This window comes from Narcine bancroftii, chromosome 1 (assembly GCF_036971445.1).
Source record: "Narcine bancroftii isolate sNarBan1 chromosome 1, sNarBan1.hap1, whole genome shotgun sequence".
NCBI lineage: Eukaryota > Metazoa > Chordata > Chondrichthyes > Torpediniformes > Narcinidae > Narcine > Narcine bancroftii.
In genome coordinates, this window is record NC_091469.1 from 416,082,734 (window position 1) to 416,110,191 (window position 27,458).

General features: G+C 39.8%; 1 long non-coding RNA gene across 1 annotated transcript; it reads right to left on the bottom strand.

Annotated features, from left to right (window-relative positions):
- Positions 1-861: 861 nt before the first annotated feature.
- Positions 862-13,893, bottom strand: LOC138753315 (uncharacterized). Its single transcript, XR_011351101.1, has 2 exons — positions 13,755-13,893; positions 862-6,319 (listed from the first exon to the last, which is right to left on the bottom strand). It is a non-coding gene; the product is annotated as an uncharacterized lncRNA (long non-coding RNA).
- Between the last annotated feature and the right edge of the window lie 13,565 nt (positions 13,894-27,458).

The following is a 27,458-nucleotide window of genomic DNA, read 5'->3' on the forward strand; positions in this document are numbered from 1 at the left end:
CTGGCACGCGCACGTAGGGGGGTCCACGGTGGAGGTCATAGAGGGCTGCTGAGCTGCCAGCAGGTTTAGAGAGGCACACTTTTGCAAAGTGGCCTTTCTTGTCACATCGGGAACAATACTGGTTCCTAGCTGGGCAGTTTTGGCGCGATCGTCGATCTGACCCACACCAGGACCCACGGTATTTACAGGGGCACCGGGTGCCTGCCGCAGCGACATTCTCCTCCTCAGCTCGGCCTGGGTCTGCAGAGGGACATGAGGGAGCCTGGGGGAACCTGGAATCAAAGGCTTCAACGTGCAAGGATGCTGCTTCCAGGGTTTGGACCACTTCCACAGTTCTGGTTAGGGCATAGATGTTGTCTTCCAGCAGCTTCTACCGGATGGCCCTCAAGCATAGCCCTCGGACAAAGGCTTCCCGGATCTGCACCTACCCCAGGTTCAGCCAGACATGGTCGGGCCAACTCTCACAAGTGTCGCAGGTAAGACTCAGCCGTCTCCCCGGGTTGCTGACCTCGGGTGTTGAGGAGGTACCTTGCACAGACCACATTCATGGGGGGCTTGTACAAGTTCTGGAGAGTGTACATTGCTCCTTTGTACGTGGAGCAGCTTTTGGTTACCTGGAAGGTGCGGGGACCCAGCTTTGACCAGAGTAGGACTAACCTCTTCCGATCGGAGTCCAGGATATCATCCTCGTGTGCCTCGATGATTGCCTCGACCGCATGCTGCCAGATCTTGAAGCGTGTCTGGGCTTCCGGGAGGTGTGGGTCGACCTTGATGCTTCCTTCACACAGGAGTTTTTCCATAGCCGCCGTGGGAAAATTTTGTGGATTAAATTAGCCAGAATCAGACACACACAATGATAAAGACTGTACAACAGGCTTTAATGCACAAAGACTTCCACAGAGCCAGGCTGGCTGTGGCTGCAGCAACTCTGAGTGAGGCCTCGGGAGGCCGGCGCAGGCTTGTATCCCGGAGGGTGATTGACACCCGACCGGGTGGGGCTTGATCCATTCAAGCCAACTGATTGACAGCCGGCCAGGTATTGTCCTGGCCCCTTACACTCCTGCAGGTACAGAGGTTGCCCCCTGCAGTAGGCCGGTGGTGCACCACCACACCCTGCTGAACCTTAAATCACAGCACTGAATGATACTACACTCAGATTGTACTGTCAGTACATTTTTAAAATTGTTTGCTTGCTGAATATTTTTATTTGCACATAGTTAATTGTATTTGTATATAACACTATTTTGTTTTTAAAAACTCCGAGCTGAATGCTAATTTGTATTCCTTTGGCTTCTTAGTTTACTTGGCTTAATGATAATAAAGTTGAATCTAAAAATCTAATCTAAAAATTGTCTGTAACTTTGAACATGCTGAAATGCTGAAGCTTGTATACTATGACAATTGAGTTCATTAGGCATGTGTCTGATGGTGAAAAAAATCAGGTGCACTCATATAGATCATGAATTGATGTGACCATCTTAATTTGTGATTGGCATAATTTCACTTGGAAATCAGTTAATAAAAATTGATAAAATCGAGTTTCAAACAGAATGAACTGAAAAATAAACAATATTATGTGACAGGAACTTTTAATGCTTGATCTACCCTCTGCTTTGTGGGATTATCCAAACAAAGTGAAATTCCTTCTGCCAGGATTTTATTCTATTTTAATCAGAACACAGATTGTGCTCTGACTGGATTGGCACAGAAAGTTTAGTAACAGTGTGAATTTGAAATCATTTTAAAGTAATCATAATGTTGGAGTTTAAATGCAGCTCAAGAAAATTACTATCAAAACAGGATGACTCTGTACAGATTCAGCCAGTTTTTAGCTAAAATAATGATGACCTGAATTGTCTTGATATCAGAATCAAACTCTGTGAAAAATACATCAAATAATTAACTCAAGAGATTTTAACCTATCTAAAAACAATTCCACTAGTTCATCATTGTCCTCAACCCACAAGCTTAATTTTATCCAAATAAGTATATAATAATACATTTCCACTGAATCCCTTTGTCTGCAGGAACTAGTGAAGAAAAATCCTCATTTTCCCAGTTGGAACAAATTTATGTTAAATGGTTTACAGTATTTCTGTTTAATATCTACTGGATATGGGTGTATAGCATGAAATACCTTTAACTTTGCTATTCTCAGACCAGAATTTCATCATTTTAAGATGAAGTATTGACAAAATTACCATTTATTGAAAATATAATTGTTGCTCAAGTCTTTCATTTTAAACTTGTGTGGGTTACATTTTTTTTTGCTTAATATGTTTGAGCAAGAAAGTGATAGCATCTGGAATGCTTTGCTGAATTTGATAGTTGGAACTGGGGCAAAAAAGACTGAGATAGGCACATGAATGTAAGGAAAATAGAGGGTTATGCTTATGAGGTAGGAAAGGATTAGATTGCTATGAAGTAGGTTTACATAGGCACAACATCATGGGTTTAAAGGCCTACATTGAGCTGTAATGGTTCAAATGAAACAACTTCAAAGCAATTAGTAGCACTTGGTATTAAAGAGTTGTCAGTTCATTGCCAAGGCATAAATAACAACTGTTGACAATAATTGCAAAAGTTGGGCAATAATGCACAAATAGAATTGATGGATGAAGTCCAACAAGGCATTAATATAAAACAGAAGGTATATTTTAGGATAAGCTACAAGTTAAACAATGAGCTTTGAACTACAAATTTAATTCAAAAAACATTATATCTTTGAAATGAGAAACTGTCCATCAATAAAGGAGAAAGGAAATGTATATGGAATGGAATTCTTGAACTGTGTCAATGAACCAGTTAACCCATTGCATCTCCAAAGTTTTGAAATAACTCTGATGTCACTGTATAAATGTATTATTAGGGTGTGCTATGAAAAGCTGTGTCATTATGCAATTCAATAGAAAGCATAGAAAAGCTGAGTAATTTCTAAGTGATGAGTGACTGGAAAATATATACACGTCACTGAAAACTAGTATACCAGTGTAGCAAGCAATTAAGAGGGAAATCGTTTTGATATTTATAGCCATTTTCTGTCCCATCTCAGCTTGACTGTATCCCTTGAATTATTCCTGATCAAGGAAAATATTAAATGTCTTTTGGCTTCCAGGGAGACTGAATTGCTGAGTTCTTCAAGCATTTTGGGTATTGCTCCAGTTTTCCAGTATCTGCAGTATTTCTTTTTTTTTAAAATCCCTTGAAATCTCTTTGCATCAACATAATATTTGCAGATCAAACACTGACCCATGTGGTATCCTCCCTCCCAGTCACAATTTGTCAACCCAAGGAAGACTTGTGTATCAATGTTGTTGTTTGATATCTTACAAAGGATTGAACTTTCAATACACACAACACATTTACTTCTAATACCATGTGCTCAAACATTATTGACCAATTTCCTGTGAGAGACCTTGGCAATGATTTTTGAGCTATTTTTTTTCTTTGGCTTGGCTTCGCGGACGAAGATTTATGGAGGGGTAAATGTCCACGTCTGCTGCAGGCTCGTTGGTGACTGACAAGTCCGATGCGGGATAGACAGGCACAGTTGCAAGGGAAAATTGGTTGGTTGGGGTTGGGTGTTGGGTTTTCCCTCCTTTGTCTTTTGTCAGTGAGGTGGGCTCTGCAGTCTTCTTCAAAGGAGGTTGCTGCCCGCCGAACTGTGAGGCACCAAGATGCACGGTTGGAGGCGATATCAGCACACTGGCAGTGGTCAATGTGGCAGGCACCAAGAAATTTCTTTAAGCAGTCCTTGTACCTCTTCTTTGGTGCACCTCTGTCTCGGTGGCCAGTGGAGAGCTCGCCATATAACACGATCTTGGGAAGGCAATGGTCCTCCATTCTGGAGACGTGACCCACCCAGCGCAGTTGGGTCTTCAGCAGCATGGATTCGATGCTTGCAGACTCTGCCAGCTCGAGTACTTCGATGTTGGTGATGAAGTCGTTCCAATGAATGTTGAGGATGGAGTGGAGACAGCACTGATGGAAGTGTTCTAGGAACCATAGGTGATGCCGGTAGAGGACCCATGATTCGGAGCCGAACAGGAGCGTGGGTATGACAACGGCTCTGTACATGCTGATCTTTGTGTGTTTTTTCAGGTGGTTGTTTTTCCAGACTCTTTTGTGTCATCTTCCAAAGGTGCTATTTGCCTTGGCGAGTCTGTTGTCTATCTCTTTGTTGATCCTTGCATCAAACAAAATGGTGCAGCCGAGGTAGGTAAACTGGTTGACCGTTTTGAGTTTTGTGTGCCCGATGGAGATGTGGGGGGGCTGGTGGTCATGGTGGGGAGCTGGCTGATGGAGGACCTCAGTTTTCTTCAGGCTGACTTCCAGGCCAAACATTTTGGCAGTTTCCGCAAAACAGGATGTCATGTGCTGGAGAGCTATATCACTTTAGAATTTAACACAGAGTTTATTCAAGAAATGGTTTCCTCTTTTGTAGAGCCCACAACATTCTGTTGACAGTTTTGACATTTTGAAGACAAGATTATAAATTAAGTTAGTCTCTTTTCATAGCACAAGATCTCAAGGAGTCTTTTCCCCAATGTAGATATTGAAATATAGAATGTACAAGTTCATTACTACATTTTCCACACTAATTCTCCAGGTTTAATTGTAAATTGCACCACCAGGTTCAGGAACAACTTTTACCCCTCCACCATCAGACTACTCTGCAACAAACTCAATCAGGACTTAAAGAATTCTTAAGTTTGCACTTTATTGATTTCTCTGTACAGTATTGCCATCATTTTCTTTAAATTTCCTTATTTGCATAGATGTTTATGTTTAGTATTTTATTGTTTATGTTTTATTATACATTTTATTATATTTATGTTGTATTATATTGTTTATGTTGAGTCTTTTTTTCCCCACATTGCCTATAAGGGGTAATTCTATCTCGACCACAGGAAAAAGAATCTCAGGGTTATACGTGATGTCATGCATGTACTCTAACAAGAAATTTGAATCTAATCCCTTATGATTATTGTTACAGTCACCTCTCATTTACTTATTTATATTACTTAAATAACTAGCATTTGAACGTGTGACAGCTTTAATGTTCAGTCATGGAGTAACTATGGGCAGTGAATGCATGTCAGTGGGTACTTATCAGCATATCTGGCCCATTAAATTTGCCAATATAATGTATAGATTGGATTTTGTAACAAGTTGTGAGCTGCCTATCTTTACAGTTGATGGAAAGTTTGATCTTAGTTAATATAGCTTTTCTGAGACTAATACTTGATACTGACAAAAAAGCTAACTCTTTTCTTCAGTATTAAGAACTAGGGCAAGAGGCAGACATTCCTGATTTCAGCCCAGCACATGAACTAAAGTGTGTTAATAACTGAAACTTGGTTCCTCACATCTACTCCAATTTATTCTTATAACTGGTCTAACATGGTACTGGTTGTTTTGATGGAATCTATGTAAAAACTGCTTATGTATTCAACCTTCATTACAGATCATAAGATATAGGAGCAGAAGTAGGCTATTCGACCCATCAAGTCCACTCCACCATTCCATCATGAGCTAATCCATTCACCCACTCAGTTCCACTCCCCTGCCTTTTCCCCATAACCCTTCTTCACATATCTTGATTCTTCAGATACCCATCAATCTCTGCCTTAGATAAGTGCCCATGGTAGCAAATTCCAGATGTTCCCTACTAAAGAAATTGTTCCCCATTTCTGATTTAAATGGGCACCCTTCAATCATGAAGTTGTGCCTTCTTGTCCAACTTTAACACATCTGCACTGCCCAGGCCTTTGAATATTTGAAATGCTTCCATGAGGTCCTCCCTCCTTCTTCTGAACTCCAAGGAGTACAGTCCAAGAGCCACTAAATGTTCCTCATATGTTAGTCCCTTTATTTCAGGAATCATTCTTGAAAATCTTCTCCGAATCCTCTCCAATGCTATCACATTTTTTCTTGATAAAGGAGTCCAAATCTGTACCACATACTCCAAGTGAGGCCTCACCAGTGTCTTATAAAGCGTCAACATCAGATCCCCACACTCATATTCCTATCCCTCTAGATATGAATGCCAACACTGCATTCCCCTTCTTCACCTCCAATTGAACCTGGAGGTTAACCTTTAGGGTATCCTGCACCAGAACTCCCAAAACCCTTTGGCCTCCAAATTTTGATTTTTTTTTTTCCCAGTCCAAATAATAGTTTGCCGTTTTATTCTGTCTACCAAGGTTTGTGACTGTAAATTTTCCATCACTGTATTTCAGTTGCCACTTCTTTTCCCATTCTCTAAAATCAGAACTCATTTTATGGAAGGAAATGCACAGCAGATTAGGAAGCATCTCTAGAAAGAAAAAAAAAAGAATGAAGTTAATATCCAAGAGTCTCCATCATAACATGGACAATGAAAAGGTCACAGGGGTGGGGCAGTGAGATGTAGCAACTATGGCATTTATTTCTAAACACAACTAAAAATAATAGTGTCTGATCTTGTACAGATGAAATGAAATGAGCTGTGAATGGGCCTTGAAAGTGGTTTGGACATCTGTAAATCTGGTCTTTTCCTCTAAACAAGTTGTGCACCATGAGTAAAGGAGCTGAATAAAAAGGGATATTGAAGAGAAACATACTGAGGAATGTGATTAAATTAACTTTCCCACTGAGCTGATAGTGTCATACTTCTATAAGATTGAAGTAAATAAAAGATAATAATCCAGATAGCATGGCCTCGAGGCTGCTTCAGATCGCAACATGATGTAGTCACATAGTTAGCTGAAAATCATGGAATTTGTTAAAATAACACCAAGCTAAATATTGAAGAATACAATATGCACTTTGTTATAAAATCTGACAGACAGATGACTGAAGTACGACTTTATACTGAAAAAAGTCATTAACCAATTATCAAGTACATGTGCAAGCAATAGAAAACCCAGAAGAAAGTAAATTCATGATAGAGAATATTCAACATATAAACAGGTGATCCAGCCCAAGCAATCTCTGCAGTTGTGTCCCTTCCATTCAAACCTTTTCTCAACTAATTTGGTCACCAACCCAGTTTTTCCTTGCCTCATTCAGTTGTATAGCTTCTCCTTAAGTATAATTCAGCATTTTGCCTCCAAATTCCCTTTCACTAGTGAGTTCAACATTATTACCACCAGCAAACTTTCCTGCCTATTCCTTAATGTCTTGCATAGTACAGGCCCAGAGTGGTTGTTGTTGCCTGAACCAAAGGTCCAGTAGGTAGCAGCTCTCCAGTTTGTGTTTGTGCTACCTTCAGCAAGCCAATTACTCAATGTAAGCATATAATCTCTACACAGCATAGTGACCACTTTGATGATATGTTATGACTTCATTTCCCACCCACCACTTGTTCACCAGTTTTAAAGGGTGAAAACTCCCTCTTCTGTACACCCAAAATCCATCAATACAGACTGACTTAAGTTTAGATTTACCACTTCGCTATTTCTTCTGATTATGGGCCCACGAATTCCAAAACTTTATAGTTCCTTGGTTTGGATATCATTAATAAAACATTAGAAATGCAAAAACAAAATTGAAACATCCTCACCAAGAACTCCTCTTGATCTAATTAGACATTTTTTCCAAATTAGCTTGTTAAATAGACCAAAGTGGGTACAAAGAAGGTAACATATGGCAAGCATTTGTCTCTATTTTAAATATTAAAATGCCTTTAGAACAAATGGGAATAAGAATTTACCTTTGTTCCCAGGGCAATTCCTGCTTTTTGTCCAACCCCTGTAGTTATTGCAATCTCAATTCTATTTCTGACTGTATAATCTCAAAGGAAATTCACTATCCAGCACTGAGGATCTCAGACTGTGAGAAGGCAGAAACCAATTTATGAGTAAAGCTTGATGCAGGTCATTAAAGCTCACAGCCCAATTAATCTGATCAAAGGATTATTAAAGATGGAATGAAGAATGGTGAAGTATATTAGCCACTTCTCTGGTACTAAGTGTTGATTTTGTGGAAAAATTATGTTAAAACAACTTTTTATATAAGTTCAATAGAATCTCTATTTTTGCACTTGATTCCCATAATCCTTTATGATTTTAGTTGCTGTCTCAATAGAATTGTTTTCTCCTGCTCATACTTTAGAATTGTGCCCTTTATATTATGTCATTTTTCTCATTCTTCCTATTAAAATATATTCTTTGGCTTGGCTTCGCGGACGAAGATTTATGGAGGGGGTAAAAGTCCACGTCAGCTGCAGGCTCGTTTGTGGCTGACAAGTCCGATGCGGGACAGGCAGACACGGTTGCAGCGGCTGCAGGGGAAAATTGGTTGGTTGGGGTTGGGTGTTGGGTTTTTCCTCCTTTGCCTTTTGTCAGTGAGGTGGGCTCTGCGGTCTTCTTCAAAGGAGGTTGCTGCCCGCCAAACTGTGAGGCGCCAAGATGCACGGTTTGAGGCGATATCAGCCCACTGGCGGTGGTCAATGTGGCAGGCACCAAGAGATTTCTTTAGGCAGTCCTTGTACCTTTTCTTTGGTGCATCTCTGTCACGGTGGCCAGTGGAGAGCTCGCCATATAACACGATCTTGGGAAGGCGATGGTCCTCCATTCTGGAGACGTGACCCATCCAATATATTAGTTTTCTGTTAAATTCATTCTGAAATTTGTCTGCCCATTTTGCCCGACTTTATATTTTATTGAGATCCAATTATCCTCCTTACTTTCATCACATTTTATGTATTCTGAAAATTTGGAATTATTGTTGTGTAAACCCAGGGCAAGGCCATCAAAATAAATCAATAGTCATAGAGTCATGGAGTTGTGCAGAAACAGCCCCTTTGACCCTCCATGTCAATGTCAACCATCTTGCCCAAATACATTCATCCCATTTGCCTTCATTAGGTCCACATCCTTCTAATAGAAGCATTAATCCGAGGGAAATACCTTTATCCATATTTTTAATTGAACCTTTCTCGTGTCTTCAAAATAACGGTTACTTCTTCACAACTCTGTTATAAGCCTCTCTTAGAGTGTTGCCTCTCCTTGGAGAATTACTTGCTTTGAATGATATCTCACTTTATCTTGGGAACAATTAAAATGTTCAAAGTTTCAAATGATTTTAATAAATTTTCTAAATATATGTTGTTTTGAAGAGAGGATGTTCTTTTTGTCTCCCCTTATGACTGGAGCAAATATGATGATTCAAAACATTTTTTTTTTAAATTTTCACCTCTTGTCTTTGGTACAGAAAGATAGCTCAAAAATAGCTAGCAAAAGAAAATCTACCCTGCTTTTATGCATTTATTTTTTTCAGAGAAAGCGTTCCCAAGGTTAAAAAATTTTTAATCTAGTTCATAGCAACCTTTTGATTTCATGTGAATACATATAAGTCCACCCTCTTGGAAACAGAACCTTGAAAGGTTTACTCTTTGTTTGACAAAGTTAAACTTAAATTAAGTTACATGAGTCTACACAAGAAACCATACTAATGCTGCTGGCATTATATCAAGGCAGCTCTGAATTCATGGCCAAATCAATCTGGGACAAGCAGAAAAAAAACATGATTACTCAGTCTTATTCATTTAAAACCAGATTATAATGAAGGAATAAAGCAAGATAATTGCTCTAAATTAATTGCTTCCTCCTTCAATGCTGTCTTAACTCATTCCTTGTGATGGAGAACATTCTTATTTTGCTTATTATCCAACCATGGGCACAGTGCATGGATTCAACCATCTTCCCTGTTGCTGTATCCATGCTCCAGCCAGGATCCACCCTGATAATTTGGCACAGGGTTCAAGGGTCTAATGAATACTCCCCTCCTATTTTCTTGTATTCCTTCTATGAAGAATTAGAGATGTGAATCCATATTCTTATCACACCATGCCATGTTGGGTTTATGCCAAGGTAATCTGTAAATCTAAAGTAATGAAACTAGAAGTAACTGACTACAATCTTCTCTCACAACTTTCATAAACAACAGTACCTTTTTATATTGTTTACTGTTGCACAGAGAAAGGGAAATATAACCTTGGAAAATGGATAAAAATTGCTTCAAGCCCCAGGGGCTACAGTGGATTCATCCCAACCAGCTCTTGTTCAACTTCATTGTTCACTTTGTGGGAATAGTCAAAATGAAACAAGAATCTATTTGTTAGCTTGTGCTGAGCTGTTAAAAAATAGAAATAGAATGTATGCTTCTGCATTTCCTGTTTCAATTAAACCAAACTAGATCATAAGGTGAATTTGCTTCTGTTTATGTTTTCAACTTTTGAGAAAAGGACGTGATACACTATCAATAATACCAAAAGATGGGAGTTGCCGGATGACAGGCTTTTAATGCCATAAGACTTAGGCCATGCTCCTGCCCTGACCCATCCCAGGACTTGTACTGAGCAAGGGACTTGACTTACTGCCTTTATTAGGGGATTCCATGGGCGGAGTCACCGAGGGAAAGCAAACCAGCCATCTTTCTTTGGCTTGGCTTCGCGGACGAAGATTTATGGAGGGGTAAATGTCCACGTCAGCTGCAGGCTCGTTTGTGGCTGACAAGTCCGATGCGGGACAGGCAGGCACGGTTGCAGCGGTTGCAGGGGAAAATTGGTTGGTTGGGGTTGGGTATTGGGTTTTTCCTCCTTTGTCTTTTGGGCTCTGCGGTCTTCTTCAAAGGAGGTTGCTGCCCGCCGAACTGTGAGGCAACAAGATGCACGGTTTGAGGCGATATCAGCCCACTGGCGGTGGTCAATGTGGCAGGCACCAAGAGATTTCTTTAGGCAGTCCTTGTACCCTGTCACGCCAGCCATACATATGAACCAAACATATATAGAGTGCCAGTAATCAAGTAACAGTAAAAAGTGGTGTATCGCCACAGGATGTTTTAAGAAAATTGGAAAAAAGATCTTGGAAAGTGAATGACTGTGAGAGCATTAGGTGGGAGATAAAATCAATGATGTGAGAGCGCAACAGAATTAATTAGTTTGCTTTCAACAGCAGAGATTTACTTCAAAACATTTCTTAGCTTTTCATGATGTTTTCCTCATTGGGCTGCTTGGTTCTGACTATTTTGTTCCTCTCCCACTCTGTTCTCTGCACTCTCCTCATCTCATAAATAGCTCTGAAGAATAATCTGTCATAGTACAATATGTTCAGAAACATAATGTTTGTGTAAATGTTTCATGGGTACAAGGTACAGCTCATTCTTGCAAGATGAACAATGTACTTATTTATTTACATTTAGAAGTAGATTTATTGCTAGTTAGCCATCTGTGGTAGGCAACAAACAGAAGAGATACAAGGTTCTACAAGTGATACAAGGGCCGTACCTCAATGTATGCTGTGAGACCGGCTGAGCTCCCCCAACTTTTATGGTGTATTTTTACTACAATCACAGTCTCTTCTGTGTTTCACCTCAAAGAATACAGGAGTCCTGGTGACCAAAGAAAATTTATTGCCAATTGAGTAAAGCAAATAAAGCCCCAATGTTGTAATTCTATCAAAATTAGAGAAGCACATCCACTTGCCGTAGGATGACAGGCCTCAAGGTATTTTATGCATACAAAGAATTACTTGAGGAACTCAGCGAGTCAGACAGAAATGGCTAGAAATGGTCAGTGAATATTTCAAATTAGATTCCCTTATCAAGACCAAAATAAAAAGGTTAAGTTATATACGTAAAGGAGAAAAGAACCTGGGGGAGGGATGTAGAGGTAGGTGTAACGTATAGGATAGATGGTATGAGAGGTGGAGAGACAGGTAAAGAGAAAAAAATCATGGGGGAGGGAGGTGGAAGAAAAGTTAGAGAGAAAAAAAATACTTAGGTAGTTAAATAAGAGATGGAATCAAATGAAGGTGTAGTTACCTAAAATTGGAATAAATCAATGCTGGTAGGTTTAAGACTACAGGAGGAATATGATATGTTGTTTCTCAATGACAGACATGTCATTGTAAGAATGGTTGTGGAAAGTTAAAATGGTTGGTTGCAGGAAGTTAAACATAACATAGAACATACTCTACAGACCCTTCAGCCCAGACTGTACTACCTATGTAAATCTCCTCCACAACAATCTGATCCTTCCCTACCTAATACCCACAACTCTCAATTTTTCTTACATCCATGTGCTAACCAAAGAGTCTTTTGAATCCCCCTGTTGTACCAGCCTCCTTGACCATTTGCAAAGCATTCCAGGCACCTACCATTCTGCGTAAAAGAACATACCTCTGACATCTCCACTAAACTTTCCTCCACTCACCTTAACTACATATTGTAGTGCGACTGAGAGCATTCAAGACCAGAGAGAGTACAACACGCTTTTATTCAGCAAGAGTAACAGAAAATAGTCTATGGACTTGGCAGGAATCCAGGGTTTATATCAGAATATGAGGGGAAATTTCTTTACGCAAAGGGTGGTAGGGATGTGGAATGAGCTTCCGACAGATGTGGTCGAGGCGGGATCATTGGTTACATTTAAGGAAAGACTGGATAGTTACATGAATAGGAGAGGACTGGAGGGGTATGGACCGGGTGCTGGTCAGTGGGACTAGGAGGGTGGGGATTTGTTACGGCATGGACTAGTAGGGCTGAACTGGCCTGTTCTGTGCTGTAAGTGGTTATATGGTTATATGGTTAATATGCGGGGGCAGAGTCGGGGGAGGACCCAGACCTTAGGACATCACATCAGTAATTAATTCCCAGTTCACTACACATAGGTCCTCTGATATTTACTATTGTCAGCTCAGGTAAAAGGTGCTGGCTGTCCACTCTAGCTAAGTCTTCATAATCTTATATTCCTCCATTAAGTCATCTTTCATCCATCGTCACTCCAAAGAGAAAATCCTTGCTCAAGTGCAGGTTTAGACCCACAAAGAGAGCATAAAGAGTTTGATTTTTCTAATTTTAGGTAACCCCACCAGATTTGAGAAGTTTGGGGTTGGAGTCATAGGGACTGACTTAAACATAATAGAACAATGGTCCCCAAAGGCTCATCCACAAACAGCTCATCCACTTGCCCTTCCCAACTTCCCAAGACTAGGTCAAGCATTGCCCTCTCCACCTACAGTATGTCATTTGTACCAAATGTACAACATCTTCTGATGGTTAACCTTCCTCTTTGAGAGAATTCTTCAAATTCTCAGTGTCATCCAATAAGAATTTTGTCTTTTTTTTTGGCCGACCAGCTTATTTCTTGGTAGTGGGTTTAGATTTTTCTTTTATAATAAAACAATATAAAATCAATACAATGCAATCTGATTAAAATGTGGAGTATCTTGTATGTAATAATATGATTTAAGTGTAATGTATATTTTTGAATTTTAACATATGTACTCTATTTTTAGATGTGAAATTTCAATGGTAATAAAAATATTGTAAAAGAAAAGAAAAATAAGATGTGTGATACCTACCATTTAAACAGTTCACACAAATCACACGGGGTTTGCCTCAAATATTCATCTAATTCCTATCCTGTAAAATGAGGAGACTCATAACAGCTGTCAGTACAACCACTGTAAATTTTGCTGTCAAATGATAGTTAACATCATTAACCATTGTTCATTAATCAAATAGATTTGCTTCCTTTTTTTAAAAATAGTTTCTCTGTGAAGCATCAGTGAATACAACTGAGTGTGTACTAAATGCCATGGGAATGTTTGGTATCCCTCTACCAAGTTATAAATATTTTATTTGCTATTTTAGTTCTGGTGTAATGTATCTTCGGAATGCATGGTGTCACAATTTCACTCAGTTGGGGTCAAGGTGCATTTGGGTCATATGAAGGCAGTCGAAAATGTAAAGTGGTTGGAACTTACCTATTTGTGTGGAAATGGATTCAGTTTCTCTTTAAGCATGTTAAACAAAGAATCAAATGTCTTCTCGGTGCGCAACATCTGTCTTAGATCTTTTGTCGCAATGAATCAACAACCTGGTCATGTGCCAATGTGAAGCCAGTGGAACTGGTTTGGTTAGGAAATAATTCACGGAAATAAAAATACACACATCATTACTCATAAATCTAATACTTATAATGAATTCAAGACTGTTGGCTCAAAGTTGTACTCAAGGCTGTTGTAATAGGACTTACCCCACACATGATTCAGAGGAAAGAATGCTACTAATCAAGCCACTAGTGTATCATTTCATTCTTTGTTGTAACGTGGGATTAAATGGTATGACGCAACATCAGCCAACCACTCATCTTGTATTTGTCTCTACAACGCACATTGCTCAGGAATGGTCGATGACCCAACAGAACTCATAATTCGGACCAAGCTTATGGTATACTCTGTATGAGTTTAATACTGGTAAACAGCAAAGATCGCTTGTGCAATGATGACTTAACCTCCTTAATTTAGTGGGTGATTGACATGAAAAGCCTTGGTGATTTTTATAGCCTGTGCCCTTTTTTTTGGATAGGGAATGATCTCAATCTCTATCCACGGCTAAAATGAACAGATAGTTTTCTGAGTGAAATATCTGGCAGGATGTGGGAATATTAAAAAATTTAATCATGTTTATAAAAACAGCAGGAGCGTCTTCTCTTTTCATGTAATTGTTTGCCCCAAAATATATCAACCTATCTTACTAGTACTTTGGGTAAACAATATATCGGCAATTTTCCTCAAGCTTTCAGAACTACAACCGATACCATATCCCTTTCCCAACAACTAGAATCCCAGACTGAGCCAATGACCTGGAAGTGACAGGGACCCGATTCAGTGTGAGGTCTGCCAACACTCAGCTGTCCAGGGCGAAAAGCTCTCACAGGACCTGGATCACTTAATGGTGGTGTTCTTCCACTCAGGGAATGCTGTGGTGAGCAAGCCTATTCAAAAGGAGGTGGACATTTCAGCAAGTCAGTCTACCAAACTGGCCGCCTACCCACTGGGCACCTACCTTTGGTGTCCTGAAATGCATTCAGGTGGATGTCCTCGAGCCCTGATGGGATCCACACAAGGATACTGAGGAAAGCAAGGAAGGAGTTTGCTGGGCCCTTCACAGAGGTCTTGAACAGATCCTGTTTAGCCATGGCTGAAATGCCAGAAGGCTTGGAAATAACCAATGTTATTTCTTTGTTACATGGACAAAGAAGAAAATTATAGACCAGCGATCCTTCTATCACTGATGAGGATATTACTGGAGAAGGTTCTTTAGGTCAGGATTTACTTGCATTTGGAAATTATCTTCAGATGAGTATGTGGGTTGGCCTCAGCAAAGGCTGAGGATGCAGGTGGGTGAAGTAAGTCAATATGCCCCACTCTACAGTGATGCTTGCAACATGTACAGGAAAATATCTCAAGCATGTGAAAAAGCCTGTAGTGATTTATGGTATATATGTACAGGTGTAAGGAGGGGATGACTGGGGGTCAGGTACGACCCTTGCATGGTTCAACAGCCACAGGAGGTAGTGGGTGCACTGGCTGGTTGTGCTGTCAGAGGTTGTATGACAACTTAGGCTTTTAAGTGAAATGTTTATTGCACATTTAACAAAGTTGTGCATTATAAATATGTAAACATGATAGAGCAACAAATTTAAAATAATGAATAAAGATTTAAAACACTTATAACACTTAATGATGTGGAAAAAAACTATGTACAGTTATGATCAAATAAAGGACTTTCACAATAAACTGTACATCATCTTCCAATAAGAGGAGGAATGAGGCGGTAGGAAGAGGATTAAAAGAATCATCTCCCTCAGACACCTCCCCACTCCCCAGTGTAGAACTGTTAGGTGCTGTGGGGGCAGGATTGTAAATGGGGTGATCCATTGGGCCGGGAAGATGGTGGAGGGAGGAAGGTGGATAGTGGAGAGAGGAGGCTAGAGGGAGCTGAGCACATGCTGGAGGGAGGAGGGGTGATGGTTGAGGGAAGAGGCTGGAAAGAAGAGGAAGGAGGTTGCAGGGAGGTGGGCTGATGGTGGAGGGAGGAGGAATGAGGCTGGAGGCATGCAGGAACCCCAAATTCGGAGATGAGGTCTCCCATAAGGCCTGTCTGGGCCTGAATCTCCTGATGGATGTCCAATTCCATGTGAGCAAAATGTTTTGCTGGCGCTCCTGCCGGTCAGCCTCTCATTCCTGGCTCTCCCCCTTTAGGTGGCAATGCACTATCTTCTCCTCCCGCTCCATCTGCCTCTCCTGACACAGGCGGTCATGTTCCAGATCATCATGGTCGATTTCGCAGCGCAATCTCCAGATTTTAGTGGTGACCTCCTGTATCCAGGTGGACTTCCTTCTCTTCTTTCTCCCCTCGGTTCCTGGAGAGCAATGTAAGAAAGATGGCACTTAATGGGCAAGCACTCACAACACACATTAGAAAATTTGGACAAATCTGCAAGCAGTTCTTACCTGGCTGTGGCGCAGAAGCAGATGAGGTGCTGGAGCCAGTTGAGGACCTGGGTGCTGTTGAGGTACTGGGGGCAGTTAAGGTACCAAACTGGACAAAGATACCAATAAAACTACGGGAGTCTTCTCAACTGGGCTGAATGTTAGAGATCATGGACATAGGGTTTGCTGACTAGATGGTACCCCAGATCTGGTAGGAGGGGTCATAGTATGACCAGTCCAGCTGGTCCATTCCACTCCTACCATTGTGATCAACATCTGAAGAAACTTTGTCCAAAGACTCTTCAGTTTGTTATTCACCTGGGAATTGTCCCTCATCTTTAATTGTGCTCGTAAGGTCAGCTCTTCAGTCCTTGAGGACAGGAGCTCCCCAATTTGAGACTATTATCACTTACTATAAATTTTTCACTAAAGATCTTTTGCTTCTCCATCCTGCACTGCCTCTCGACTCCTCACCATGTAGTTGCATGCATGCACGCAAGGACGTCATCACCGTATCACTAATTGGACCTGGCATACCAGGTATCCCGTTCATATTATGTAAATTCAAAACAAAACCACCCTAGGTGGTTAATTTGCTGGTTGATTTGCCCCATCCCCCCACCAGTTTGGGAGCATTCATACTGGCAGATTAAACGGTAAATTGGTGTGAAAGGATCTTATGTAACCCTCAAACAAAGATAAGCACTGGCAGTTACTTCAGAAACTACTGGCTGATGGATCATAAATTTGGCCCACAATGTACTTGCAAACGTAGAAATTCTATTTAAACTTGACACGTCCAGCTGAATCTGTTATCTATGGACAATTACAAGACATTCACTGTAAAGAGCAAGATATATCCAGTGAAATTAAAATGACAGGCTACACTGGAGAGAATGTTCCAGTAAAAGGGAGCTGTATGGTGATCTTCAAAAACAAAGGATGACATCTAAAATCATAGCTACTGACTGTAGATAGGGAGTACAGCCAATATTAGGTCTGAGTACATGTGAAGAGCTCAACCTGATGAAAAGACTTTTCATAGTGGCTTCACGGACTGAAGATGATCACACAACACTCAAGAAAGAGTATGCAGAAGTCTTTGAGGAGCTTGGATGTTTACCTGGTGTCTATCCTGAGACAGTGGCTTCCATGTATGCAGGAAAGTTCCATTTCCCATTTAAAGACAAACTTAAACAAGAACTAGATGCATGGAATGGTTGAAAGTCATCCAGAAAATTAAAGAACCTACAGATTGGGTCAGCTCACTGGTCATCGTGCAAAAGAAAAATGGAGCATTGCGTATATGTCTGAACCAAAGAGATCTCAATAAAGCCATCAAGAGAGAGCATTTTAAATTAGTGACATGGGAGAAAATCATGTCCTGGTTTGCAGGTGCTAAGTGGTTTAACAAGCTCAATGTGTCATTGGGGTTTTGGCAGCTGAAGCTCGATGAAGCAAGTTTGAGACTATGCACTTTCAATACTCCATAAGGAAGAAACTGCTTTCTTCAGCTACCATATGGGATCTGGTCCACACCAGAAATCTAACATGATCTTTGAAAGTATACCTGGAGTTGAGACCATGATGGATGACATCATTGTATGGGGGTCCACCAAGGATGAACATGATAAGTAACTAACTCAAGGGGCTGACATGACACGGAATGTCAATTTGAAATTAAATAAAGAGAAATGTGTGTTTGGCGTAAAGACACTGACCTTCATAGGAGATGTTTATCTGAACAGGGAGTGAAGCCTGATCCAAGAAAGACATCAGCCATTGAGAATTTTGTGAGGCCCCAAAACAATGAGGTGGTGAGATGTTTCTTGGGGATGATGACTTACCTGGCTAAGTTCATACCTCGTCTATCGACTGTGTCAGCACCACTTAGGTCGCCCCTTGAGCAGATAAATGAGTGGATCTGGTCGCACGAACAAGAAGAGTGCTTCCAGGTTCTCAAAAAAGTCCTAACAGAGAACGTTTTCAAAAATTTTATGATCCAGATAGGTACACCAGGATCTCAGCTAATGCATCCCAACAGGCCTTGGAGCTGTATGACTGCAGCAGCATGAGGATACATGGCAACCTGTGGCCTATGCAGCAAGGACTTTAACATGTGCAGAAGATAGAGAAAGAGCTTCTAGCCAGCACTTACGCATGTGAAAGGTCCTATCAATATATTTTTGGACAAGCTTTTGAAGTGGAGACAGACTATTGGTCTCAATTATGTCCAAACCACTCATGTCCCATGAGAGCACAGCGCATGTTGTTAAAGCTGCAGAAATACGATGTGAAAATGTTCTACATGCCAGGAAAATACATGTTTTCAGCTGATCCTCTGTCTTCAAGTAGTTGACAAGAAAGAAAAGAGCAACCAAGAGGCTAATGCAGAGATACAGGCCTATGTTGATATGAGTATCACCTCATTTCTAGAAACCCGGGATAGAACAGAACAGATCAGGAAAGGAATAGAGAGAGATGAAACAATGAAAGAGCTCAAAGGAACAATACAGAAAGGCTAGCCAGCAGCTAAGAATGACTGTCCAGTGGATATTCAGGATTATTGGGCATGAAGAGATGAACTGTCAGTTGTGAAAGATATGGACTTCAAAGGGTTTGTGATTTCAGTATTGCTACACAAGGAAATGCTCTAGAAGATACACAAAGTACTTGCAAACGTAGAGCTCAAGAGGTGATGCACTGGCCAAGAATGAGCCAAGATATAATGTGAAATATGCCTTAACTACAGACCAAAGCAGCAAGCAGAACTGCTTACACCACACTCTGTACCAGGCAGGCTGTACTTCAAAGTTGGGAAGAGTCATATAGTAGTACAGACTGTAATGATAGTGGTGCATGGCCACTAGCATGGCCTTGATTATAGTTCCCGTTTGATTAGACTTGGCTGGCAGAATCGAAAAGTGTAAGAAAAGAGAGGTGATGTACTGGCCAAGAATCAACTATAATATAACAAATGAAGTGTCAAACTGTACAATATGCTGGAAATATCAAGCAAACAATCCTGTAGAACTATTAAAACCAAACCCAGCACCATACAGACCATATAGGAAGGTAGGCGCTGACTTATTCAAATGTCAAGGGAAGGACTATCTTGTAGTCACAGACTATTATTCTTTGTATCCAGAGGTGTGTAAAATGAACACCACCACTGCAGATGCTATAATAACAGGTATGAAAGCTATATTCTCCACACATGGCGTGGCAAGCAAGATCTTCACAGACAATGGACCCCAGTTTTACAATTTAAAGTTCCGACAGTTTGCCAGAGAGTGGGACTTTGTACACAGCACGTCAAGTCCTCATTTTCCACAATCCACTGATCTAGTGGAAAAATCAGTACAGACGGTGAAAAGACTGATGAACAAGGCAAAAGACAGTGGAACAAACTTCGACCAGAGCATGCTAGAATACCACATAGCGCCTCTCCAGTGTGGTAGTCACCAGCATAACTCCTTATGGGACGTAGGCTAAGATCAAACCTACCATTCAGGAGAACCTCCTAAAAGCAAAAGAGGGGAAGAAAGTGAGGAAGTTCAAAGGACAACAGAAAGAAAAGCAAAAGTACGCTACTTTTGTTTTAAGAAAGGGAGATGTAATGATAGTGATCGTGCTTACATGGCTTTTAGCAAAGCTTTGATTATAGGTCCTGTTTGATTAGAGTTGACTGCCAGCAGAGGGCTGACAGAGAGCAAGAGAGTGCAGTGTGTTAGACTGTGGAGGTTTGCAACCTCATGGCATGCCTCAAGGAGCTGTTTACAACAACTTTAAAGTAAAGAACATTTTCCTTCATCCATGTGTTGTCTAAGAACTCACACATACAAATACAAGATGAAGCACAGTCTATTTTTCCAATTACCCAGAGGTAACAACACTACAGTCAACATCTCTTCTCTTCTCTTTGGCTTGGCTTCACGGATGAAGATTAATGGAGGGGTAATGTCCACGTCAGCTGCAGGCTCGTTTGTGGCTGACAAGTCCGATGCGGGACAGGCAGACGTGGTTGCAGTGGTTGCAGGGGAAAATTGGTTGGTTGGGGTTGGGTGTTGGGTTTTTCCTCCTTTGTCTTTTGTCAGTGAAGTGGGCTCTGCGGACTTCTTCAAAGGAGGTTGCTGCCCGCCGAACTGTGAGGCGCCAAGATGCACGGTTTGAAGCGATATCAGCCCACTGGCGGTGGTCAATGTGGCAGGCACCAAGAGATTTCTTTAGGCAGTCCTTGTACCTCTTCTTTGGTGCACCTCTGTCTCGGTGGCCAGTGGAGAGCTCGCCATATAACACGATCTTGGGAAGGCGATGGTCCTCCATTCTGGAGGCATGACCTACCCAGCGCAGTTGGATCTTCAGTAGCGTGGATTCGATGCTGTCGGCCTCTGCCATCTCGAGTACTTAGATGTTGGTGATGAAGTCGCTCCAATGAATGTTGAGGATGGAGCGGAGACAACGCTAGTGGAAGCGTTCTAGGAGGTGATGTCAGTAGAGGACCCATGATTTGGAGCCGAACAGGAGTGTGCTAGCAGTTATCGCTTTCATGAAAAGTGTGTTTGTGAGGCATGGAGATCCTTGTGAAGAGGTATCAGACAATGGTCCACAATTTTTGAGCAGTAAATTTGAGTCCTTTACCAATACTTGGGGGTTTCAACATTTAACTTCAAGCCCATATCACTCAAATCCTAGCAGAGAGCTCTGTCAAGGTGGTGAAGAGCCTCATGAAGAGAGCACATGACGGACAAGAGGATTTCCACAGAAGTCTAGTAATTTACAGAGGTGTGCACTACAGAATGGCCTTTTTTCTGGCCAAATGTTTTAGGTTGACACATACATGCCAACCTTCCAATGCATGAAAATCTGTTGACACCTAAAGGAGCACACAAATTCAAACAAGCTAAAGTGGAAGAGAAATTAAAACAGAAATAGTATCATGACAAGACTGCAAAAAAACCTATCAGTCCTGAAGCCTGGAGTTCCCTTCCAAATCCGAGATCACAATTCTGGCAGATGGGCCTTGCCAGGATATGTGCTAGAGGAAATAGATCCACATTTCTAGATAGAAGGAGGGGCATCTATGAGAAGGAACTGCGTGGATCTATGACCACAAGCTCCAACTCATGGTCAGTTTGAACAGAAAGAAAAGGAACATGTAGTTCAGAATCCACAGAAGGACACTAAGTCTAATGCAGCAAATGCAAGCAGTACATCGGTGGAAACACATAGCAGACCAAAAAGGACTTTTAAACCACCCCAGAGACTGATTGAAAGCTGCTGAATGGAAAGAGACTGGCCACGGAATGTAGATACTTCAGATGTTGTTTTGTTTTTTAAAGGGAAAGATGTGTTATTATGCATGTAAATAAGAACTATATTTCCCAGCATGCAATGTCCACAGTTGGCCGGAAACCAGAAGTGGGGTATTATGGGAGTCACGCATGTTGTTGTGGAAAGTCGGTTTAAGCAGCGCAAGGAAAAAAAGTCAGTTAAGTGTTAGACCCACGTAAAGTCATTCTTCTAGAAAGAACAAGTAATAACAATAATTATACTTTATTTTATTTTTGTTTTTTAGGGTATATCTTGTGTGAGTTTCGAAATAATATAAAATAAGCACTGCAGTATAATTGCTTTTCTGTCTAATCCTTTTGGGAGTCATCCAAAGAATGCACTAAATCTAATCTGGCAGCAGAAACGCTGGGCGCATTACTTAAACAAATAAAAACAATTACTTTCAGAAATTTGCAAGTTCATGGGTGAGGGAGGGTGATGCCGAAACACTGATTTTTATTCCAAAGAAATGTCTCTTATTCGACTCAAGGAATTTGTGATACAACATATTTATCTTCCTTTGAGATCTTATCCACTTCATGGTTTCTATTTTTTTGCTGTTTAATAATATTGCATTTTAGAAATTCATGGATAGATTGTTTGTGAATGATCTTCCTTGCATGGTTGATATGAAAATAAAACCACTCATACTGCCTATTTAATTAAAGGCAAAAGCCAGGATGACCCTTGAGAAAAAGCAAACTGATAGTGTTCCTTATATGGTTTAAATGAAAATTATACTGATCACATTTCCTTCCTGATAGCTAATGGACAAGTAAGTCTTTGGGCAGAAGCAAATGAATGCTCATTCATTATGGTCTTTAAGTAAGTGATATCAGTCATCCCCTTCCTAGCTGAGACCAAAGGGATGTGGGAAGAAGCCATCTTGCCTTGTTGGAGGACTGCATCATAAAGAGTAGAGTCCTACTTAAATTCTTGATTTGGAATTTAATTAGAAATTTAATTCATTAATTATAGGAACATTTGAACTGGCCTCACCACCTGTGGCTTGGAAATGGTGGAGATATGGATGCATTTTGTCAATATCCACAATTGATTATGGTCCAATGACTCCTGATGGAAACTTTGTCTAGTCATTCCCTTAGGATTTCTGCTCATTTTTTCCCTTTGCTTTTGTGTAGATTAAGTAGAAGTCATGTCAAATGTATGATTTAGGGGAAATGGGGGTTGTGATTAGTAGGCTGATATCTTCAGAAATGTGTGTGTAGGTCCCAAAGCCTGAAAAGGCAATTAAAGTACATGGGGAGCTTTTTCGGTGCTGTGAAGTCTTAAGGCCTATATATTAGCACTCCTGGGACAAAATAATTTGATTGCCCCATTAAAATGCTCCAAGTGAAATGTTAGATAGAGAAAAATGCATTTTAATCCACAATTTTATCAGTTACCAGCAGGCAGCTGGTAGAGTTTCCAGGGAGAAAAAAATGACCCAGAAATGTACTAACTTCAGGATTACTGCATAAAGAGCATAAATCCAAATAAAGTATTTGAAATCAACAATCTGATTTCTAGCCAGAGTGTAATTAGAGTTGATATACAAACTTACTGGCGATTTCTCAATTTCCCTGGAACTTGAGGGAAGTGGTTAGGGGAATCGAATCTTACAAACTGATTTTCTTCCTCAGTAACAGAAGGTGACGCTATTTATTATTAAATGTTCATTTATTTCAGAAATGGGTGTTTGTGCTTTTACAAGAGGAGAACATGCATCCCTTTTGAAGTTTAAAAAAAAGGTTGATTCAAAGTTAGAAAATGGTGGGGTAGTAATATAGTGCAGTGAATACTTCCTTGTTTATAGAATGTCCTGACTTTCATTCCATTGAATTCGGGAGTATTCTATACCCAGAAGCTTTGGCCATGTGATGATTAAATAAAATCTATTGCCTAATGTCAGAGGTCTTTCTACATGTATGGAGATGCTTGAATTGTTGAATGGTCATTGCTACCTTTGCTTCAGAACCTGGCTGCTGTTAGATTTAAAAGAGATCCTGGTCCTTCAGTTGGGTAAGTTTGTTGCTCTGCAGAAATCTGTATGGTTAATTTTTACTACAGGCAAAAGTAACAGTCAGGTATGAATTAACCTTCTCTGAGGACCAGTAATGATTAGCCATCACCACATAGTTGCATAATCTCATGGAGCATTCCTAATCATTACTGGCTTTATTCACACCATCAAGTTTGATTGAGGGCTGCAGTTGCATGTGTTTTACCCTTATAGACCCTCTAAACTGCATTTTCAAGCTGCAAGAGCCTGCTTCAATTAAAGTGATGTTGCCCCCATCTGACCCAGGTCGAGCCTGAGCTGCCCTGCTAATGGTATGGTTAAATGTTAAGAGAATCTGAATGGGTCATTGAGTCTTACTTCATTTTAACTCCAAGCAAGCCCAACAATAACTAAAATTACTGCTCAGTCATAATGAGAAGAAAGTATAATTAACTTCTTCCTGAATTATCTGTCCCTTCAAGAGCATGGGAATATAATCTTAATTCAAACTCAGAGAAATGTTCATGCTTATGGACTTGTCAACATGTTACTGACTCTTTCTCCATGCTCTGTATCCAATTGACAGCAATCATTTCCGTAATGACATTATCACTGAAACTTGTAGCTAAATGTTTCCTCTTAATTTCCCTGAATCATTTGAAAGAGGATCTGAAATTATGGAACTAACCACAACTTGCTCTGATGAATACAATGTTGCAATACATAGGCATTTATTGAGGCTTGCCAGAATTTAAAGTGCTAAAAGTTGTTCAGTGTCAACATAAGTCAATCTAATGGTTTTTTTTAAATATTTATCATCAACAGAAAAGTTAAACAAATATCATTGTGCAGTTACTATTATATCACTGTCATTTGACCCTCTTGATATATGTGCCAACCTTTACAAGTTTACCTCCAGTAACACTAGAATATCTCTCGAATAGAGTTCTTTATGTTGGCCTGATTTCCTAAAATGTGATTAAATTCTATAAAAAGGCCCCTTCAGGACATTCTGAATGTAGATTGGGATGTTGTTTAGTTGAGCACATTTGCTGTGTCTGCTGCAATAGTGGGGACCTTCCAATTGCCAACCATTTTAATTCGGCTCCCCACTCCTACACTGACATGTCTGCTCATGGCCTCACTTATGGCCAAACCAAGGCCATCCGCAAACTGGAGGAATAACACCTAATATTCTATCTGGACACTCTTCACCCAGATGGCATTAACATTGACTTCTCCAGTTTCCGTTGCGCTTCTCTCTCTCTCTCTCTCTCTCTCTCTCTCTCTCTCTCTCTCTCTCTCTCTCTCTCTCTCTCTCACACACACACACACACACGCATTCTCTCTCTAGCGCACACACACACTCTCACACACACGCACGCGCACACACACACATTCTCTCTCTTTTCTCACCCCCTCCTGCTTTCCACACCCTTCCCTCTCCATTCACTGAATTATCCCCCATTTTTCTTCTCTTCTGCCCTCCCACCCATATCTATCTATGACCTCTTGCCTGACAGCCTGTGCTCCTCCCCCTTCCCTTCCTCCTGCTATTTTATTCAGGAACCTGCTTGTTTTTTGCTCATACCTTGATGAAGGGCTCAGGCCTGAAATATTGGTGATGTATCTTTGCCATAAGGAGTATTGCGTGCCCTTTTGAGTTTCTCCTCTTGTGTATTAAACTTAACAGCATTCAACTATCCAGTCAATTCCAAAGACTATCCATTACATATGACGAATCATTCCTATCTAGAGATACTATTACCTCTCAACTTTGCAACAATGGATTATCTCCATAAAACTTCAGAACACACTAACTACTGTTAACAAACTAGACATTCTGGACCATTGCTGGAACTCAAACAAGATCGCCAGCTTACCTGCAACTGACAATTGTACACACTATTTTTATGTTTCTACCACTAATATATGGTACAAAATTGAAACCATTCTCACTTTTTAATTGTCTTCAATAATCATTCATGGACATTTTGGAAGTTTGATCACTGTCTTGATCTAAGCAAAATCCTGCTTTGGAAGAGCTGCCAGGAACTCCACAATCCAGGCTTTCTTTGTCTTATTTTCATGGCATTGATGGTTATCATGGCATGGTTCAAACATGGTGGTGCCAAAAAGGATGGATGGAGTTGGGATACAGGTTGGTATTATGTCATGCTACTCTTTATTCCGTCTTTCTTTGGCACCTCGATTGATATTATTGTCTGAGAGTAGTTGAGCACTGGAGTCAGTCAAAATAAATTGATCTGGATCTCTGAGTTTTGCTTATTCTAGTTAGATCAGAAAAAATATTTTTTACAATTTAAATACTAATCAATATCTGCTGTTTAGATCAAAAATCCAAACTTGTCTGCATTGATTTCCATCTGCCATAGTTTAGCTCATCCACTTAATGTCCTTGTTCCTTCATATTTTGGCTATACTATTCATAATAGTATCATTCATTATGCTTTTGTAAAATGTTAAAAGATGAATCACTGTCAGTAATGGATAGTTCAAGCTCACCAGATAAACTCTGGGTCACCTCAATTCATTTCAAGTTATATGTTCTTCTGTACTGTAACCAGTAATTATTGCTGTTTTCTGTCCCCCAATTTTTTTTAAACTTTATTTATTCGTTCAAAAAACAAATAGTACATAACATATACAACAATTAACCATAAACATGAACGTTATTTTTTATATATTTAGAAAAGAAAAAAAAAAGAAAAGAAAAGAACCCCCCCCCCTTCAGCCAACTCTCCTAAGGAGAGCCATAAAGAAAGAAAAAAGAAAAAAAATTAAAGAAAAATTAAACATACATATTACGATCTAATCAATATAAATTGAAATATAAATATTCTGAGTATAACAACCACTTATTAATAAAAAAACTATAATTATCATGTGAAACATATGTAATTTTTTCCATTATTAAACAATATTTCATCTCATTATGCCATCTATTAATATCAATCATATTTGTATCTTTCCACGTACTAACAATACATTTTTTCGCTGCAGAAAAAGCTAAATATACAAAAGCAAGTTGAAACTTATCTAATCCCAAACCTTTCAAAGGTTGCAAACTACCCAATAAAAATACTGTTGGATCTAAAAGTATTTTAATCTTATACTGATATTCTAAAAACAATTGAATTTTCTTCCAAAAAGATTGTATATGTATACATAACCAAACAGCATGAAAAAAAGTTCCAACAGAGTTACCACATCTAAAACACAAATCTGATTCATGAAAACCATATTTTTTAATTTTTCAGGTGTTAAGTATAATTGATGTAAAAAATTATAGTTAATCATTGCATAACGTGCATTTATCAATCTAATTACACTATCATAACAGATATTTAACCAATCATCCTCAGAAAAAATAAAACCAGTATCCACTTCCCATTTACTTTTAGATCTATCCCAACCCTTTTTATCCATACCATCCTGTAATATTTGATACATAGATGAAATATAACCCTTCTCTGGTACCTTCATAAGAAAAATCTCGAATTTAGTCATTTCAGGTAAAATCATATCTCTACCAAACGTATGTTTTACCAAAGATTGAATTTGACAATAGAGAAGCAAAGAGTTCTTATCAACACCAAAACTGTCCCTCATCTGATTAAAAGATAAAAATTTACCCTCTTTAAAACAATCTCCTAAATTTTTCACACCTTTAAATCTCCAATGCAATAAACTTTGATTATGTATTGAAAAAGAAATAAGTTGATTATTGTACAACAGAGTCAAAGCCGATAATTCACCCCGAGAGCCTATCATTTTATTTTTATTAATCCGTAACTTCATTAGATGTTTTAATATAGGCAGATTATATTGCT